Source organism: Heterodontus francisci, unplaced genomic scaffold (genome assembly GCF_036365525.1).
Source record: "Heterodontus francisci isolate sHetFra1 unplaced genomic scaffold, sHetFra1.hap1 HAP1_SCAFFOLD_58, whole genome shotgun sequence".
Classification (NCBI taxonomy): domain Eukaryota; kingdom Metazoa; phylum Chordata; class Chondrichthyes; order Heterodontiformes; family Heterodontidae; genus Heterodontus; species Heterodontus francisci.
The window spans coordinates 1,040,207-1,059,239 of record NW_027142006.1 but is presented as its reverse complement, the minus strand read 5'-3'; the positions used below and the strand labels follow the sequence as shown (position 1 = coordinate 1,059,239).

At 44.5% G+C, this 19,033-nt stretch overlaps 2 non-coding genes across 2 annotated transcripts; one reads left to right on the top strand and one right to left on the bottom strand.

The window, feature by feature from the left end:
* Positions 1-2,223: 2,223 nt before the first annotated feature.
* On the top strand, positions 2,224-2,297 carry trnat-agu (transfer RNA threonine (anticodon AGU)). Its single transcript has one exon. It is a non-coding gene; the product is annotated as a tRNA-Thr (tRNA).
* Positions 2,298-18,438: 16,141 nt separating this feature from the next.
* On the bottom strand, positions 18,439-18,510 carry trnam-cau (transfer RNA methionine (anticodon CAU)). Its single transcript has one exon. It is a non-coding gene; the product is annotated as a tRNA-Met (tRNA).
* Between the last annotated feature and the right edge of the window lie 523 nt (positions 18,511-19,033).

The window sequence follows — 19,033 nt, the reverse complement described above, 5'->3', positions numbered from 1 at the left end:
TTAGCAGAGACAGACTCTTCAAACTGCTGTGGAAAATAGGCTGCCCTCCTAAACTCTTTGGCGTCATCTCTTCTTTCCACGAGAACATGCACAGTTCCGTCAGTTACAATGGAGCAACATCAGACACTTTCACGATCAGCAGTGGGGTAAAACAGGGCTGTGTCCTGGTGACAACTCTCTTCGGAACGTAGGAGGAGGAAGTTTAACCTGTCGAGCCTGTTCTGTCATTCAATTACATCCTTGCTGATCATCTACCTCTACACTGCTTTCCCGCGCTCTCCCCATATCCCTTGATGTCATGAGTATCAAGATTTCTATCAATTTCTGTCCTGAACATACTCAATGATTGAACTTTCACAAACCCCTGAGGTAGAGAATTCCAAAGATTCACCACCCTCTGAGTGAAGAAATTCCACCCTATCTCAGTTTTAAATGGCCTTTTAAATGAAACTTTAAGGAATACAAGCCCAGTTTCCTCATAAGACAATCCCACTATCCCAGGGATTAGTCTGGTTACCCTCCGTTGCACTCCCACTGTGGCAAGTATATCCTTCCTTAGATAAGGAAACCAAAACTGTACACAATACTCCAGCACGATCTCACCAAGGCTCTATACAATTGCAGCAAGACATCTTTATTCCTGTACTCATGACCCCTTGTGTTAAGGCCAACATACCATTTGCCTTCCTAATTGATTGCTGCACCTGCATGCGAGCTTTTAGTGTCTCATGAACAAGGACACCCAGGTCCCTTTGGACATCAACACTTCCCAACCTCTCACCATTTAAGAAATATTCTGTCTTTCTGTTTATTCTACCAAAGTGGATAACTTCACATTTATTCACATTATATTCCATCTGTCATTTCATTCACTTATCCTGTCCAAGTCCCCTGGAAGCCTCCTTGTAACCTCCTCACAGCTCACATCCTTTACAATTGGCATATTCTTCTCCATGCTGCTATTTTAAACTTTCAGTGACTCAGATGGGGGTGTCCACCTGCATACCAGAGCTGATGACAAGCTGTTCATCTTGGCAAGACTGCGCACCAAGACCAAAATGAGTCAGTTCTTGGTCTGTGAGTTGCTGTTTGCTGATGACGCTGTGCTGACATCCCATAATGAAGTTCATTAACAGCAGCTTGTATATCGGTTCTCCCTGGCCTGCAAGGAATTTGGACTGGCGATCAGCATCAGGAAGATCAAAGTTATGGGCCAGGACGTAGAGACTCCACCTTCCATCAACATCGACAACCTCACTTTGGAGGTTGTCAACAGCTTCACATACCTTGGATCAACAATCACCAGCAATCTGTCCCTTGATACTGAAATCAGCACCAGGATTGTCAATATTGCAGCTGTCATGTCAAAGTTGAGAAGACGAGTGTGAACCGACAGCAAACTGATCGAAAATGTGAAGCTCTGCGTGTTCTCGGCTTGTGTTCTCAGCACCCTCCTTTATAGTAGAGAAGCATCAACAACTTATACAAGCCAAGAAAAGCAGCCGAACAGCTTCCACCTCCGCTGTCTCAGATGGATATTGGGCATCTCCTGGCAGGACAGAGTGCCGAATGAGGAAGTACACCAGCGTGCAGGGATCTGCAGCATGTTTGCCCTCTTGAGTCAGCGGTGACTCTGTTGACTGGGTCATGTGTGCTGAATGGATGACGGTCGCTTTGCCAAAGACATGCTCTTTGGTGAGCTTGCTATCAGCATGAGACCAACAGGTCACCCACGTCTGTGATACAAGGACATCTGCAAAGCGAGATCTCAAGCTGACTGGGATTGGAGTGGATGCATGGGAAGTCCTTCCTGCTGACTGGAATTCCTGGAGAAAGGCATTCAGGAAGACCATGGGAAAAGCAGAGGACAAAAGAAATGACCAGATGGTGGGAAAGAGAGCTCAGAGGAAGGAAAAATTATCAGTCGACCTCGGGCCAATGATATTCATCTGCACCAGCTGCGGAAGGGATTGTCACTCACGAGTCATCCTCTACAGCCACAACAAACTATGTTTAATACAGAAGTGACGTACACCCCGGGCGTAGCCCATCGTCTTCCGAGACGGACGGTTGCCTATTACAATTACAACTACAGCTGCAACTGCAAGAGCGAGTCAGAGGCTGGGAACTCTGCCGTGACGAACTCAGCTCTTGACTCGCCAAAGCCTGCCCACTCTCTACAAGACCTTCCTGTGATTTCAATTATGCACACATCTGTGATCTGGCTCTGTAGCTTAGTTGGTTAAAGCACCTGTTTAGTAAACAGGAGATCCTGAGTTCAACTCCCAGCAAAGCCTTATTTCACAGTAGCAACATGGTTGAAAAGTTTCATTATCAATATTGACATCGGTGTCTTGTGAAATTTAATTCAAAATACATGATAATTTTCAATCACATCAAAAAAACAGCCTTTGTGAAGGATATGATTTTGGAATGGCTGTTCCTCCTTGTACAGAATTTTAGTGCTGATAGATCAAAGGTAACTTCTTTGACATAAATTTGTTCACAGTTACATTCAACCTGGAAAACAGCTTGATATTAATCTCACTGAAGGAGAGTGTTTGTGTCATTATGTGTTGCTTTTAACCGAGACTGGGACATGACGCAAGTGGGAGGGTTTATCTGAGGTTTGGAATATTTGTCAGTTAGGAACAAGAAAAATCAAAGGAACCAAATAAGAAAACCTATGTCTCATGTGGTTACCGAGAAACGGTGAGAAGATATTAAACTTTGTTGCATTTAATACAACTGTGTGAACTTTGATATTTGCGGCCTTTTATAAACAGTATTTGAAGGATCTCAGTAAAAATGTTCAGTGTTGATGAGAGTGGGGTCTGGCTGAGCAGCTGCTTAATGTGACAGGGTCAGGACTGGATGCAGGAAGTTCTCTGACAGTGTCTCTCTGATGGGTTGAGTTGATTTTCAACTGGCAGCTGTTGCTGTTTTGATAATTCAAGTTCCCTCCACCGATTTTTTTGGACAGACAGTGCAGTATGAGGATGTAAAGGGTTAATGCTGAAGACAGTGGGATTAACCCCTCCCACAATCAGAGTGATGATGTAACAGTCACATGAGATGAGGTTTGGGAGGAGAGAGCAGAACCAAGGATGCTAGTTTCGGAGGCTTGATGAGTGTGCATATAGTATTGTGTAAATTAGAAAAGAGTTCTTCGTTCTTTCAGCAGGAAATGTGTCCAGAAAATATCACGAAACTCACAATTTTATTATTCAGGAGTTGGAACACAGGGATATTAACTCCAAGTGACAGTAGTGGTTTCATTTAACAAAAGAAAAGTAGAGAATAATATTGCTCATTGATTGAAATCCCCCAGTGAGGAGACAGTTAAACAGGTGATCTGTTGGGGCATCCTTCAATTCAAGGTTTCGGCAGCATTTAATCTCAATTTTTGGTGAAATTCTCTGTTTTTTGCATCTTATTTTAATTCAGCTTTGATGGACCAGTGAAAAAACTGAAAAAAGTGAACAGATCCATCCTTTCCTTCCTTCCTTCTTCCCATCAGTTTCTCTTTTCTGTCCCAATTTAATCTGCTGTTTCTGCTGTTTTATCCATTCCAATCAAAATTCAACATTCCAATCAAATCTATTTGTTATTCCACAGTGTCTCTCCATGTGTTTTATTCTGTTGTATTCTCTCACAGTCTGTTTCCTGATCAATTTCACATCTCACTCTGTTCTGGTGAAGATCAGAAGCAGTGTTATCGGTTTGCAACACCCGACAAGTCGGCCTGAGGCTGTGTCTCATCGACAATGTGGAGTTAGGAACATAGAAACATAGGAGCAGGAGTCGGCCATTCAGCTCATCGAGCCTGCCCCACCATTCAATATGATCATGGCTGATCATCCACTTCAATGCCCTTTTCCCCACACTTTCGTCATATTCCCTTATGTCATTTGTCTTTAGAAATCTATCAATCTCTGCTTTAAACATACTCAATGACTGAGCTTCCACAGCCCTCTGGGTTACAGAATTCCAAAGATTCACAACCCTCTGAGTAACAACATTTCTCCTCATCTCTGTCCGAAGTGGCTTGCCCCTTATTTTGAAATTGCGTCCCCTGGTTCTCGACTCCCCAACCAGGGGAAACATCTTAGCTGCATCTCCCCTGACTGTCCTTTAAATATTTTGTGGGTTCCAATGAGATCACCTCTCATTCTTCAAAACTCTAGAGAATAGAGCCCCAGTTTCCCCAATCTCTCTTCATAGGACAGTCCCACCATCCCAGGAACAAGTCTGATGAACCTTCGTTGAACTCCCTCCATGGCAATAATATCCTTCCTGAGGTAAGGGGACCAAAGCTGCACACAGTACTCCAAGTGCAGTCTAACCAAGGTTCTATACAATTGAAGCAAGAATTCACTACTCCTGTACTCAAATCCTCTTGCGATAAAGGCTAACATACTATTAGCCTTCCTAATTGTTTGCTGCACCTGCATGTTAGCTGTCAGTGACTTATTGACATGGACACCCAGATCACCCTTATATTCTATACCTCAGTTAATAAAGGAAAGGACCTGCTGAACCACCTTATTGACCTGTACTGCTACTTCAGGGATCTGTGGACATTCACTCCAACGTCCCTCACTTCCTCTACACCATTCAGTGTTCTCCCATTAATTGTGTATTCCTTTGCCTTTTTTGACGCCTGCTCTCGCTGTTCCCTGCTCTCCGAGTGAACTCTTGCTCCCTCTCCTGGGCTCTTTATGCTCCACTCTGCTCTCACTGTTTCCCGCTCTCTTAATGTATCAATATTTGTTTGCCTTGTGTTTAATTTAAAATATGAATTAACTGTATTTTACAGTTGTAGGTTTTATTTGGTAGTCCTGTACAAGTTGTGGATTGATATTTAATATTTAGCTCTGTGAAAACGATTGTGAATGAAAATATAACTTTCAATCTGATACATGGGCTGGTCTGCAAGCTCCAAGTCCTTCATTTTGTAGTAATGGAATTGATAATGTATCTTTCAGTCTTAATCTCTGTGGCATTTTTGACCTGGTATGTAATGCACAACATGGTCTAACGTCTGATGTACATTATTGGGATTCAAAGGATCATAAGAAATAGGGGCATTAGGCCATTCAGCCCATCGAGCCTGCTCCAACATTCAAACAGATCGTGACTGATCATCTACCTCTACGCCATTTTTCCCTGCTATCTCCATATCCCTTGATCTTGTTAGTATTTAGAAATCTATCGATTTCTGTCTTAAATATGTTCAATGATTGATCTTCCACAGCCCTCGGGGATAAAGAATTCCACAGATTTCTCACCCTCTGAGTAAAGAAATTCCTGCTCATCTCAGTCTCAAATGGCCTGCCCTTATTCTGAGACTGTGTCCCCTTGTTCTAGACTCACTAGACAGAGGAAACATCCTATCCATATCTACCATGCACACCCTGTAAGAACGTTGTCTGTTTCAATTAGATCACCTCTCATTCTTCAAAACTCTAGAGAATGTAGGCCCAGTTTCTGCAGTCTCTCATCATAAGACAATCCCACCATCCTCGGGGATGAGACCGGTGAATCTCTGTTGCACTCCCTCTGTGACAAGTCTATCCTTCCTTAGATAAGGAAACCAAAATTGGACAGAATACTCCAGGTGCGGTCTCATCTAGACTTCATACATCTTTACTCATGTACTCAAATACGCTTTCAATGAAGCCAACATACCACTTGCCTTCCTAATTGCTTTCTGCACCTGCATACTAGCTTTTCGTGTCTCATGAACAAGGACACCCAGGTGCCTTTGGACATCGACACTTCCCAGCCTCTCACCATTTAAGAAATACTCTTTCTGTTCATTCTACCAAAGTGGAGAACTTCACACTTATTTATATTATATTCCATCTGCCATGTTCTTGCCCATTCATTTAACCTGTCCAAATCCCCTTGAAGCCTCTTTGCATTCATTCTGCACCTTTCAATCATGTAAATTTTGTCTGTTCTGTTTCAAGTTTTATATTTAAAATGTAACCATGGTGACAGAGTTTATTTAGATCTGATAGTGAGTTTGTTTTTGCACTGTGATTGATGTATCAACCTGTCAGCTGTATTGAATTGGAGTGAAATGGAAACAACTTCTGTCTCTCCTGCTGTTGTTTGACTGTTGGATTGAAAATGTGTCTCTTGACTTTGGGATCAGTGTCTGTCTGACTACTTCTTTTGTTTGTTCCAGTGGAATTGATGAGCTGGCAGTATCTCTGTGCTTTGGGAGTGATCCTGTACCGACTGTGTGTTGGAACGAGATCACTGCACTTTTCCTTGTGTCCAAGAATCACCACACCCATTCAGGTTCCTTCATGTATTTTCCTGCAGGAATGAAATAACTGGTGAGGTAGAAGATACAAAAGCGATCAATGTAATCGTCCCAGTAATAATCATCATGAACAATCACAAAATGAAAACCAGGAACACAAACAGTGTCAGTGTCTGACTCCACTGCAGTACTGCAGTATTCAGCTTCTGTTTACCAGGTGTTTGCAGTGGTTTTACAACAAGTTTGTGACATTCAGAAACAACACAAGCCCTGCACTGCTCAATGACTGGGACTGTCCAATAGAGCAGTGACCTTCACACAGTCACATTTCTATTTCAACGGAAAACAAGCAGCCACTAATTAAAATGTGCCTTTCACACTTCTCACCTGGTGTCTGCAATAAATGTTCTTTGTCTAACTGTCCACATCGTTATTTTGCGGCTATTTTCCCCCCACTGTTCACAATCCAACAAACAGTGAGAGACTGGAACTAAAGCAGGAAAATTCCCTCTCCTTTGGGTGGTGAAATTGTCAGTGATTTTCAATAGTGATTTCTTCCCATTGTGTCTCCCTGAGCCTGTCCAGACACTGTCCGAGAATGAACTCTCCCTTCCCCGTGTCCCCGGCTCACTCCATGTTCCGGGAGCAGCTCCTGCTCCACAGTGGCTGTTCCAAACACTCCCCGACTCCCCCTCAACTTCCAACCACTCAATGCTAATCTCTGAGCACATCTGCGGTCACGCTCCCAAAGCAGTGGCTGCTGGAAGCAGATGCTGTTTGTTCCCTTCCCCCGGGCCCGGGAAGTCTCCATTAGCAGCTGATTTAAAGCATCTTCCCCTGATTGAGTGAATGGCTTCACAGACTGGGTTGGGGAAAGACTGCGCATGCGCTCCACTCCTCATTGTGACGTCCCACTGGGGGCGGTGCTACGTCGCGCGTGCGCAGATCCCTGCAGCAATTCAGCATTCAAACATCAATGGGAATTTTCCCCATTTCACCCTCATCAAAGTCCCAAAGAAAGTGAAGAGGGGCTTGGACTGGAGGGAGGGAGGGGCGGGGTAGGGGGAACCTAGAACCCAGAAAGCTGCCCACTTACCCCATTTAGATGCTCAATTTGTGGTCATTCCCTGCAGGGGGTTTGTTATTATTGAGCCCCTCCTGGTAAAACAATCCGACAGAAAGAGGGGAGAAAGGAGGGAGCCGGTGTGTTTGCTGGGACCTTGCAGAATTCATTTCAGCAGCAAAAGCCCCGGGTTATATTAACCCGAGTGAAACACGCTGTCAGTGAGAGGAAAACCGAACGGCCCTTTTCATCTTTTCATTGGAAACAAAGTAGAGCCGGAAGTGCGGCGAGCAGAGCAGACACACAAGCTCAATGACAGGAGAGCTTGGCCGTCCCTGAGTTTCAGCTCCCGGCTCTTACATTTCCTCATCCACACTGTCTTTACTGTGGATGTTCAGGGGTTCCTTGTCGGATCTGAGGACTGTATCCATTAAACATTCTGAGTCAGGAGATCCACACACTCTCTGTTATCAAGATTTATGGGCAGGAATGTTTCAAAACGTTGTCTATTAAATCATTGTATTATTCACAGAACTAATGAGGCAATCGGTTCATTATTCAGGCCTTGAACTTGGTTTGGGTAGACCGAAAACTGAGAGATTCAGCACCTCTCCAATCCTTCACTAATATAACTGATTTTTTGATGAAGTAACAGAAAAGGTTGATGAAGGGAAAGCAATGGATGTTGTCTATATGGATTTTAAGAAAGCGTTTGACAGACTACCACAGAAAAGGCTGGGTAACAAAACTGAGGTTCCAGGAATAGGAGGGTCAGTATCTGCTTGGGTTAAAAAATGGATGAAATATCAAGAAAAGCGAGTTGTGGTATTTGGTGGTTTTTCAGAATGGAAGATGGTGAACAGTGATGTCCACAAGGGTCAGTGTCAGGACCACCATATATATAAATGACTTGAATATTGGAATCACAGAATTGTTACTGCACAGAAGGAGGCCATTTGGCCCATCGTGTCTGCACTGACTCTCCAAATGAGCAATTCACCTCATGTCACTTCCCCGTCTTCTCCCCATAATCCTGCACATTCTTCCTTTTCAGATAACAGTCTAATTCCCCTTTGAATGCTTCAATTGAACCTGCCTCCATCACATTCTCAGGCAGTTCATACTTTAACCACTCGCTGTGTGAAAAAGTTTTTCCTCATGTCGCTTTTGCTTCTTTTACCAATTACTTTAAATCTGTACCCTCTCGTTCTCGATCCTTTCACAAGTGGGAACAGTTTCTCCCTATCCACTCTGTCCACACCCCTCATCATTTTGAATACCACTATGAAATCTCCTCTTCGCCTTCTTTTCTCCAAGGAAAACAGTCCTAACTTCTCCAATCTATCTTCATAACTGAAATTCCTCATCCCTTGAACCATTCTCATGAATCTTTTCCATAATCTCTCCAATGCCTTCACATCTTTCCTAAAGTGTGGCACCCAGAACTGGACTCAGTACTTCAGCTGAGGCTAGTGTCTTATACAAGTTCAACATGACCTCCTTGTTCTTGTACTCTATGCCTCTATCACTAAAGCCGAGGATACTGTATGCTTTATTAACCACTCTCTCAACCAATGACATATAACCCCAGTTCCCACTGCTCCTGCACCCCCTTTAGAATTGTACCCTTTATTCTATATTGTCACTCCATGTTCTTCTTACCAAAATGAATCAATTCACATTTCTCTGCATTGAACTTCACCTGTCATCTGTCCTCCCATTCCACCAACTTGTCTATGTCCTTTTGAAGTTCTACACTATCATCCTTACAGTTCACAATGCTTCCAATTTTCGTGTCATCCATAAGCTTTGAAATTCTGCCCTGTACACCAAGGTCGAGGTCATTAATATATATCAGGAAAGGCAAGGGTCCCAACACTGAATCCTGTGGAACTCCATTACAAACCTTCCTCCAGCCCGAAGAACATCCATTGCTCACTACTCTTTGTTTCCTGTCAATCAGCCAATTCCATATCCATGTTACTACTGTCCCTTTTATTCCATGAGTTATAACTTTGCTCACAAGTCTGTTGTGTTGCATTGTATCAAACTCCTTTTGAAAGTCAATAAAAGCAAAATACTGCAGATGCTAGAAATCTGAAATATAAACAAAAAGTGCTGGAAATACTCAGCAGGTCTGGCAGCATCTGTGGAGAGAGAAACAGAGTTAATGTTTCAGGTCAGTGACCATTCAGATGCTGCCAGACCTTTTGAAAGTCCATGCACACCACATCAACAGCATTGCCCTCATCATCCCTCTCTGTTACCTCATCAAAAAACTCCAGCAGGGCAGTTAAACATGATTTTCCCTGAAGAAATCCATACTGTCTTTCCTGAATTAACCACATTTGTCCATGGACTGTTAATTTTGTCCCGAATTATTCTTTCGAGAAGTTTTCCCACCACCGAAATTGAACTGACTGGGGAGTGAGACGAGGTGAGTTGCTTTAGCAGAGAGCCAACATGGGTTCGTCAGGCCGAATGGCCTCCTTCTGTGCTTTAGCCATTCTATGATTGTATGATTCTAGCAGCAACTGTTGGTGGAGAGGCAGTGATGCAGGAATGGGTTGACAGATAGGGGAAAGTCTTGGCTTGTGTGTGTTTGCAGCATTTGCAGCTTGTGTTCGGGTTTGTGAATAAAGGTGATTTGGAAGCTGTGTTCCAAATTGAAGTGTTTATTGGCAGCAAGAAGTTGATGTCAATGAAGAATACAACGTGTTAAGATGAAGGGTGGTGTGATTGAGGATAGCAGTAAATATTGTGCTGGTGAATTATTTGTGTTAATAAACTTCCACTGCGCCCTCTGCTGCAGGCTGCTGTTTATATCCAGCTGTGTATTAGTGCCGTGTGTTAACTAGATAAATGTTTGTTTCAACATTGTTTATAAAGCAATAGCATTGCACTCAAACAGTCCCAGACATAGCAACACACGTACAAAAGCAAAATACTGCAGATGCTGGAAATCTGAAACATAAACAGAAAATACTTGAAATAGTCAGCAGGTCTGGCAGCATCTGTGGAGAAAGAAACAAAGTTAATGTGAGCAAAGGAAACAGACCTGAACTGTTAACTGTTTCTCTCTGCACAGATGCTGCCAGACCTACTGAGCATTTCCAGCATTTTCTGTTTTTATTACAGCAACACCTTTGATCAGCAGTAGCGGTGATAGTGCGAGCCAGGGGGCAGCCGGGAAGGTACGTTTCACTATAAAGTACTTACCTGGCGATTCGGCGGACGCGGACACGGGGACTGCTGGGTAAGTGAACTTATATATTCGGGCAGTGGCTAAACCCGAAACACTACACGTGTAGTGTCTCCCACCCATCCTCCTCCTCCAACCAAAAAAAAGACTCTTGTGTGGAGGGTTTGGTAAGGTAAGGTTTTCCTTTATATTTTTTTATTCTCTGTTGTCAATTTGGAGCAGAGGGGATGGAAGCTAGGGCAGTTGCATGCTCCTCTTGCAGGATGTGGGAGGTAAGGGTCACCACTTGTGTCCCTGCTGACTTCACCTGTGAGAAGTGCACCCAACTTCAGCTCCTCACAGACTGCGTTAGGGAACTGGAGCTGGATGAACTTTGGATCATGCGGGAGGCAGAGGGGATGATAGAGAGCAGTTATAGGGAAGTACTGACACCGAAGTCACAGGATAAAGGTAGCTGGGTGACCGTCAGGGGAGGGAAAGGGAATAGGCGCACAGTGCAGGGATCCCATGTGGTTGGCGGAGAGGGGGACCTACCAGGGGAAAGCCACAGTGGCCAGGTCTCTGGCACTGAGCCTGGCTCTGCGGCTCAGAAGGGAAGGCTGGAGAACAGGAGAGCGATAGTGTTAGGAGATTCAATGGTTAGAGGAACAGACAGGAGATACTGTGGTCGCGAACGAGACTCCCGGATGATATGTTGCCTCCCGGATGCCAGGGTTAGGGATATCTCGGATCGAGTCTACAGGATTCTTAAGGGGGAGGGGGAGCAGCCAGAAGTCGTGGTACATATCGGTACCAATGACATAGCTAGGTAAAGGGATGAGGACCTGAAAAGCGAATATAGGAGTTAGGTTGGAAGCTAAAAGGCAGGACGAGCAGAGTAGTAATCTCAGGATTGATACCGGTGCCACGTGCTAGTGAGGCTAGAAACAGAGAGCGAGTGCAGCTGAACACGTGGCTACAGAGCTGGTGTAGGAGGGAGGGCTTCAGTTATGTGGATCATTGGGACACCTTCTGGGGAAGGTGGGACCTGCACAAGAAGAACGGGTTGCATCTGAACTGGAGGGGCACCAATATCCTGGGCGGGAGGTTTGCTAGAGCTCTTCGGGAGGGTTTAAACTAGTTTGGCAGGGGAATGGGAACCGGAGCTATGGCTAAGTGGATGGGGTAGCTATTGATCAGGCAGATACTGAGTGCAGAGAGTCTGTGAGGAAGGTTAGACAGTTGACAGGGCAAAGTTTCAGCCAGTATGATGGGTTGAAGTGTGTCTATTTTAATGCAAGAAGTGTCAGGAATAAGGGTGATGAACTTAGAGCATGGATCAGTACTTCGAGCTACGATGTTGTGACCATTACGGACACTTGGATATCACAGGGGCAGGAATGGATGTTGGATGTTCCCGGGTTTAGATGTTTCAAAAGGAATAGGGAGGGAGGTAAAAGAGGTGGGGGAGTGACATTGTTAATCAGGGATAGTATCACAGCTGCAGAAAGGGAGGTCATCGAGGAGGGTTTGTCTACTGAGTCATTATGGGTGGAAGTCAGAAACAGGAAAGGAGCAGTCACTTTATTGGGAGTTTTCTATAGACCCCCCAATAGCAACAGATACACGGAGGAACAGATTGGGAGGCAGATTTTGGAAAGGTGCAGAAGTAACAGGGTTGTTGTCATGGGTGACTTCAACTTCCCTAATATTGATTGGAACCTCCTTCGTGCAAATAGTTTGGATGCAGCAGTTTTTGTCAGGTGTGTCCAGGAAGGTTTCCTGACTCAATATGTAGATAAGCCGACTAGAGGGGAGGCTATGTTGGATTTGGTGCTTGGCAACGAACCAGGCCAGGTGGCAGATCTCTCGGTGGGAGAGCATTTCGGTGATAGTGATCACAACTCCCGGACCTTTACTATAGTCATGGAGAGGGACAGGAGCAGACGGGATGGGAAAATATTTAATTGGGGGAGGGGGAATTACAATGCTATTAGGCAGGAACTGGGGTGCATAAATTGGGAACAGATGTTCTCAGGGAAATGCATGACAGAAATGTGGAGGTTGTTTAGGGAGCACTTGCTGCGACTGCTGGATAGGTTTGTCCCGATGAGGCAAGGAAGGGATGGTAGGGTGAAGGAACCTTGGATGACAAGAAATGTGGAACAGCTAGTCAAGAGGAAGAAGGAAGCTTACTTAAGGTTGAGGAAGCAAGGATCAGACAGGGCTCTAGAGGGTTACAAGGTAGCCAGGAAGGAACTGAAGAATGGACTTAGGAGAGCTAGAAGGGGACATGAAAAAGTCTTGGCGGGTAGGATTAAGGGAAATCCCAATGCGTTCTACACTTATGTGAGGAACAAGAGGATGGCCAGAGTGAGGGTAGGGCCGATCAGGGATAGTGGAGGGAACTGGTGCCTGGAGTCGGAGGATGTAGGGGAGGTCCTAAATGAATACTTTGCTTCAGTATTCACTAGTGAGAGGGACCTGGTCGTTTGTGAGGACAGCGTGAAACAGGCTGATATGCTCGAACAGGTTGATGTTAAGAGGGAGGATGTGCTGGAAATTTTGAAAGACATGAGGACAGATAAGTCCCTGGGGCCAGACGGGATATACCCAAGGATATTAAGGGAAGCAAGGGAAGAGATTGCCGCGCCTTTGGCGATGATCTTTGCGTCCTCACTGTCCACTGGAGTAGTACCAGATGATTGGAGGGTGGCAAATGTTATTCCCTTGTTCAAGAAAGGGAATAGGGATAACCCTGGGAATTATAGACCAGACAGTCTTATGTCGGTAGTGGGCAAATTATTGGAGAGGATTCTGAGAGACATGATTTATGATTAGTTGGAAAAGCATAGTTTGATTAGAGACAGTCAGCATGGCTTTGTGAGGGGCAGGTCATGCCTCACAAGCCTTACTGAATTCTTTGAAGATGTGACAAAACACATTGATGAAGGAAGAGCAGTGGCTGTGGTGTATATGGATTTCAGTAAGGCGTTTGATAAGGTTCCCCATGGTAGGCTCATTCAGAAAGTAAGGAGGCATGGGATACAGGGAAAGTTGGCTGTCTGGATACAGAATTGGCTGGCCCATAGAAGACAGAGGGTGGTAGTAGATGGAAAGTATTCAGCCTGGAGCTCGGTGACTAGTGGTGTTCCGCAGGGATCTGTTCTGGGACCTCTGCTCTTTGTGATTTTTATAAATGACTTGGATGAGGAAGTGGAAGTCTGGGTTAGCAAGTTTGCCGATGACACTAAGGTTGCTGGAGTTGTGGATAGTGTGGAAGGCTGTTGTAGGTTGCAACGGGACATTGACAGGATGCAGAGATGGGCTGAGAAGCGGCAGATGGAGTTCAACGTAGAAAAGTGTGAAGTGATTCATTTTGGAAGGTCGAATTTGAATGCAGAATACAGGCTAAAAGACAGGATTCTTGGTAGTGTGGAGGAACAGAGGGATCTTGGGGCCCATGTCCATAGATCGCTCAAAGCTGCCACCCAAATTGATAGGGTTGTTAAGAAGGCGTATGGTGTGTTGGCTTTCATGAACAGGGGGATTGAGTTTAAGAGCCGCGAGGTTATGCTGCAGCACTATAAAGCCTTGGTTAGACCTGACTTGGAATATTGTGTTCAGTTCTGGTCGTCTCATTATAGGAAGGATGTGGAAGCTTTAGAGAGGGTGCAGAGGAGATTTATCAGGATGCTGCCTGGACTGGAGGGCATGTCCTGCGAAGAAAGATTGAGGGAGCTGGGGCTTTTCCCATTGGAACGAAGAAGGATGAGAGGTGACTTGATAGAGGGTTACAAGATGATGAGAGGCATAGATAGAGTGGATAGCCAGAGACTTTTTCCCAGGGTGGAAAGGGCTATCACCAGGGGGTATAATTTTAAGGTGATAGAGGAAGGTTTCGGGGAGATGTCAGAGGTAGGTTCTTTGCACAGAGAGTGGTGGGTGCGTGGAATGCACTGCCAGCGGTGGTAGTAGAAGCAGATACATTAGGGACATTTAAGCGTCTCTTGGATAGGTACATGGATGATAGTAGAATGAAGGGTACGTAGGCAGTTTTGATCTGAGAGTAGGTTAAAGGTTCGGCACAACATCGTGGGCCGAAGGGCCTGTACTGTGCTGTACTGTTCTATGTTTTATGTTCTATAACACAGGTGATGGGAGGCTCAGCCTGGCTACGTAATGTTACAAGGACGCTGAGTAACACCATCGACAACGGGACAGAGAGTAAAACACACAGAAAACTAATAGACTGTGAGGAAGCAAAAGTGAGGAACGGAGAGAGAGAGACAACGAAACTGAGATGGAGAAACAAGGCGTTTGTATGATTGTGTTCTCCCTGTTGTGTAACGGTATTTCCTGTTGTGTAAATATGTTTTCTGTTGTGTAAAGATGTACCCTGTTGTTGTGTAAAGGTTTTCCCTGTTATTGTTTTATTTTCTGTTACTGACCATCTCCTCACTGTGACCATTTGTCCTGCTTTTATTGTGGCCAACATCACCATCTGGTGGTGGAGAGGAGGCTCTGCAGGAAGGGGTTGACAAAGTGGGAGAGACTCGGCTGGTCCGTGTTTGCAGCTTGTGTTCGTGTGAGCACAAGTGATTTGTTACTGATTGATGTGTTCACGAGAAGGAAAAAGCTGATCACAATCGAGAGCATCTTGCAATTATTGGGAAGCACTTGATGTTTTGAAAGTGAACTGTTTGTATTATTACCAAACATAAATAGCAGAGAATGGTTTCGATCCATCGATCTCTGGGTTATGGGCCCAGCACGCTTCCGCTGCGCCACTCTGCTAACTGTTGGTTTAAATTTTAGCTGCCTGTTAGTGAAATATGTTCATTTCCCCAATGTTTTTATCAAAATAGGATTGTCGTCTGAATGCTCAAGAATCCTGGACTCAGCACAATGACACAAGGACACTGAGTAACAGCACCGACAATGAGGCAGGCAGAGAAAGACGCACAGAAAACCAGGAAGATATTATCAGGACCCAGAAGGGAACAGACAGAGAAAGACACACAGAAAACCAGGAAGAGATTATCAGGACGCAGAAAGGAACAGACAGAGAAAGGTACTGAGCAAACCAGCAAGAGACAGCGAAAGACGGATGATTTATGTAATTGTGTTCTCTGTTGTGTAAAGATGTTCCCTGTGTTCCTTTAAAGATATTTCCTGCTGTGTAATATGTTCTCTGTTGTGTAACTATATTCGCTGTTGTGTAAAGATGTTCTCTGTTATTGTGTAAAATGGTTAAGACTTAAGAAAGGATGTACTGGCATTGGAGGAGTTCAAAAGCGATTCACTCAGCTGATTCCTGAGATGAAGGGGTTGACTTATGAAGAATGGCTAAACAGGTTATTCATTCGTGTTTAGAAGAATGAGGGGTGATCTTTTTGAAACGTACAAGATTCTGAGGGGGCTTAACAGGGTGAAGAAGGGTCTCTGACCTGAAACATTAACTCTGCTTCTCTCTTCACATATGCTGCCAGACCTGCTGAGTATTTCCAGCATTTCTTGTTTTTATTAACAGGGAAGATGATGAGAAAATGTTTCCACTCGTGGGGGAATCTCAAACTAGGCGACATAGTTGCAGAATAAGGGGACACTCATTTAAAACTGAGATGCAAAGGAATTTCTTCTCTCAGAGGGTAATGAATGTCTGGAATTCTCTACCCCAGCCAGTATTGAAGGCTAAATCACTGAAAGTATTTAAAGAGGATGTAAATAGATTTTTGAAATATTGGAGAGTTGAGGGCTATGAAGAGCTGGCATGAAAGAGGAGTTGAGGTCTGGGGCAGATCAGCCATGATCTTACTGAATGGCGAGGCAGGCTTGAGGGGCCGAATGGCATACTCCTGCTCCTATTTCTTCTATTCTTATGTTATGTTATATCTAATGTATATGTCAGGATGCACGAATGGGAATTCATACTGAAACTTATAAACTCATAATGTGTGTAAATATTGGGCTGATAATTAACTTGAATCTCAGAGTACATTATTGTGGTTAATTCTGTAAGTTTGAAAAGGGAACTCTGTGCCATAATGAAAACAAGAAATGCTGGAAATACTCAGCAGGTCAGGCAACATCTGTACAGAGAGAAGCAAAGTTAACGTTTCAGGTCAGTGACCTTTCAGATGCTGCCAGACCTTTTGAAAGTCCATGTACACCACATCAACAGCATTGCCCTCATCAACCCTCTCTGTTACCTCATCAAAAAACTCCAGCAGGACAGTTAAACATGATTTTCCCTTAACAAATCCATGCTGGCTTTCCTGAATTAACCCACATTTGTCCATGGGACTATTAATTTTGTCCCGAATTATTCTTTCGAGAAGTTTTCCCACCTCCGAAATTGAACTGACTGGGGAGTGAAATGAGGTGAGTTGCTCTAACAGAGAGCCAGCACGGGTTCGACAGGGCGAATGGCCTCCTTCTGTGCTGTAGCCATTCTATGATTGTATGATTCTCGCGACAACTGTTGGTGGAGAGGCAGTGATGCAGGAATGGGTTGACAGAAAGGGGAAAGTCTGGGCTGATGTGTGTTCGGGTTTGTGAATAAAGGTGATTTGGAAGCTGTGTTCCAAATTGAAGTGTTTACTGGAAGGAAGAAGTTGATGTAAATAAAGAGTAAAACGTGTTAAGATGAAGCGTGGTGTGATTGGGGATAGCAGTAAATATAGTGTTGGTGAATTATTTGTGTTAATAAACTTCCACTGCGCCCTCTGCTGCAGGCTGCTGTTTATATCCAGCTGTGTATTAGTGCTGTGTGTTAGCGAGATAAATGTTTGTTTCAAGCTGTTTATAAAGCAATAGCATTGCACTCAAACAGTCCCAGACATAGCAACACACGTACAAAAGCAAAATACTGCAGATGCTGGAAATCTGAAATATAAACAGAAAATGCTTGAAATAGTCAGCAGGTCTGGCAGCATCTGTGGAGAGAGAACAAAGTTAATGTGAGTTAACGAAACAGACATGAACTGTTCACTGTTTCTCTCTGCACAGATGCTGCCAGACCTACTGAGCATTTCCAGCATTTTCTGTTTTTATTACAGCAACACAGGTGTTGGGAGGCTCAGCCTGGCTACACAATGTTACAAGGACGCTGAGTAACACCATCGACAACGGGACAGAGAGAAAAACACACAGAAAACCAATAGACTGTGAGGAAGCAAAAGTGAGGTACAGAGAGAGAGACAACGAGACTGAGATGGAGAAACAAGGCATTTGTATGATTGTATTCTCCCTGTTGTCTAAAGGTATTTCGTGGTGTGTAAATATGTTTTCTGTTGTGTAAAGATGTACCCTGTTGTTGTGTAAAGGTTTTCCCTGTTATTGTTTTATTTTCTGTTACTGACCGTCTCCTCACTGTGACCATTTGTCCTGGTTTTATTGTGGCCAACATCACCATCTGGTGGTGGAGAGGAGGCTCTGCAGGAAGGGGTGACAAAGTGGGAGAGACTCGGCTGGTCCGTGTTTGCAGCTTGTGTTCGTGTGAGCAAAAGTGATTTGTTGCTGATTGATGTGTTCACTAGAAGGAAGAAGCTGATTGCAATCGAGTGCCTTCGGAAGCATCTTGTTATTATGGGTAAAATACTTGATGTTTTGAAAGTGAACTGTTTGTGTTATTTCCCCAATGTTTTTATAAAAATAGGATTGTAGTCGGATTTCTCAAGAATCACGGACTCAGCAACACACGTGCGGACGGACTCACCCTCACTGCGCAATAACACAAGGACACGGAGTCACAGCACAGACATTGAGGCAGGCAGAGAAAGACACACAGAAAACCAGGAAGAGATTATCAGGACTCAGAAATGAACAGACAGAGAAAGGTACTGAGCAAACCAGCTGATCGCAATCGAGCGCATCTTGTAATTATAGGGAAACACTTGATGTTTTGAACATAAATAGCAGAGAATGGTTTCGATCCATCGACCTCTGGGTTATGGGCCCAGCACGCTTCCGCTGCGCCACTCTGCTAACTGTTGGCTTAAATTTTAGCTGCCTGTTAGTGAAATATGTTCATTTCCCCAATGTTTTTATAAAAATAGGATTGTCGTCTGAATGCTCAAGAATTCTGGCCTCAGCAACACACGTGCTGACGGACTCACCCTCACTGCACAATGACACAAGGACACGGAGTAACAGCACCGACAATGAGGCAGGCAGAGAAAGACACACAGAAAACCAGGAAGAGATTATCAGGACTCAGAAATGAACAGACAGAGAAAGGTACTGAGCAAACCAGCAAGAGACAGCGAGAGACTGATGAACACCACTTGGAGGGAGCACTGAGGGTGGCAAGGGCACAGAATGTAGTCTGGCTGGGGGATTTCAATGTCTATCACCATGGGTGGCTCGGTAGCACAAGTACTGACCATGCTGGCCGAGTTCTAATGGACATAGCTGCTCGATTGGGTCTGCAGTAGGTGGTGAGGGAACTAACAAGAGGGAAATACATACTTGACCTCATCCTCACCAATCTGCCTGCCGCAGATGCATC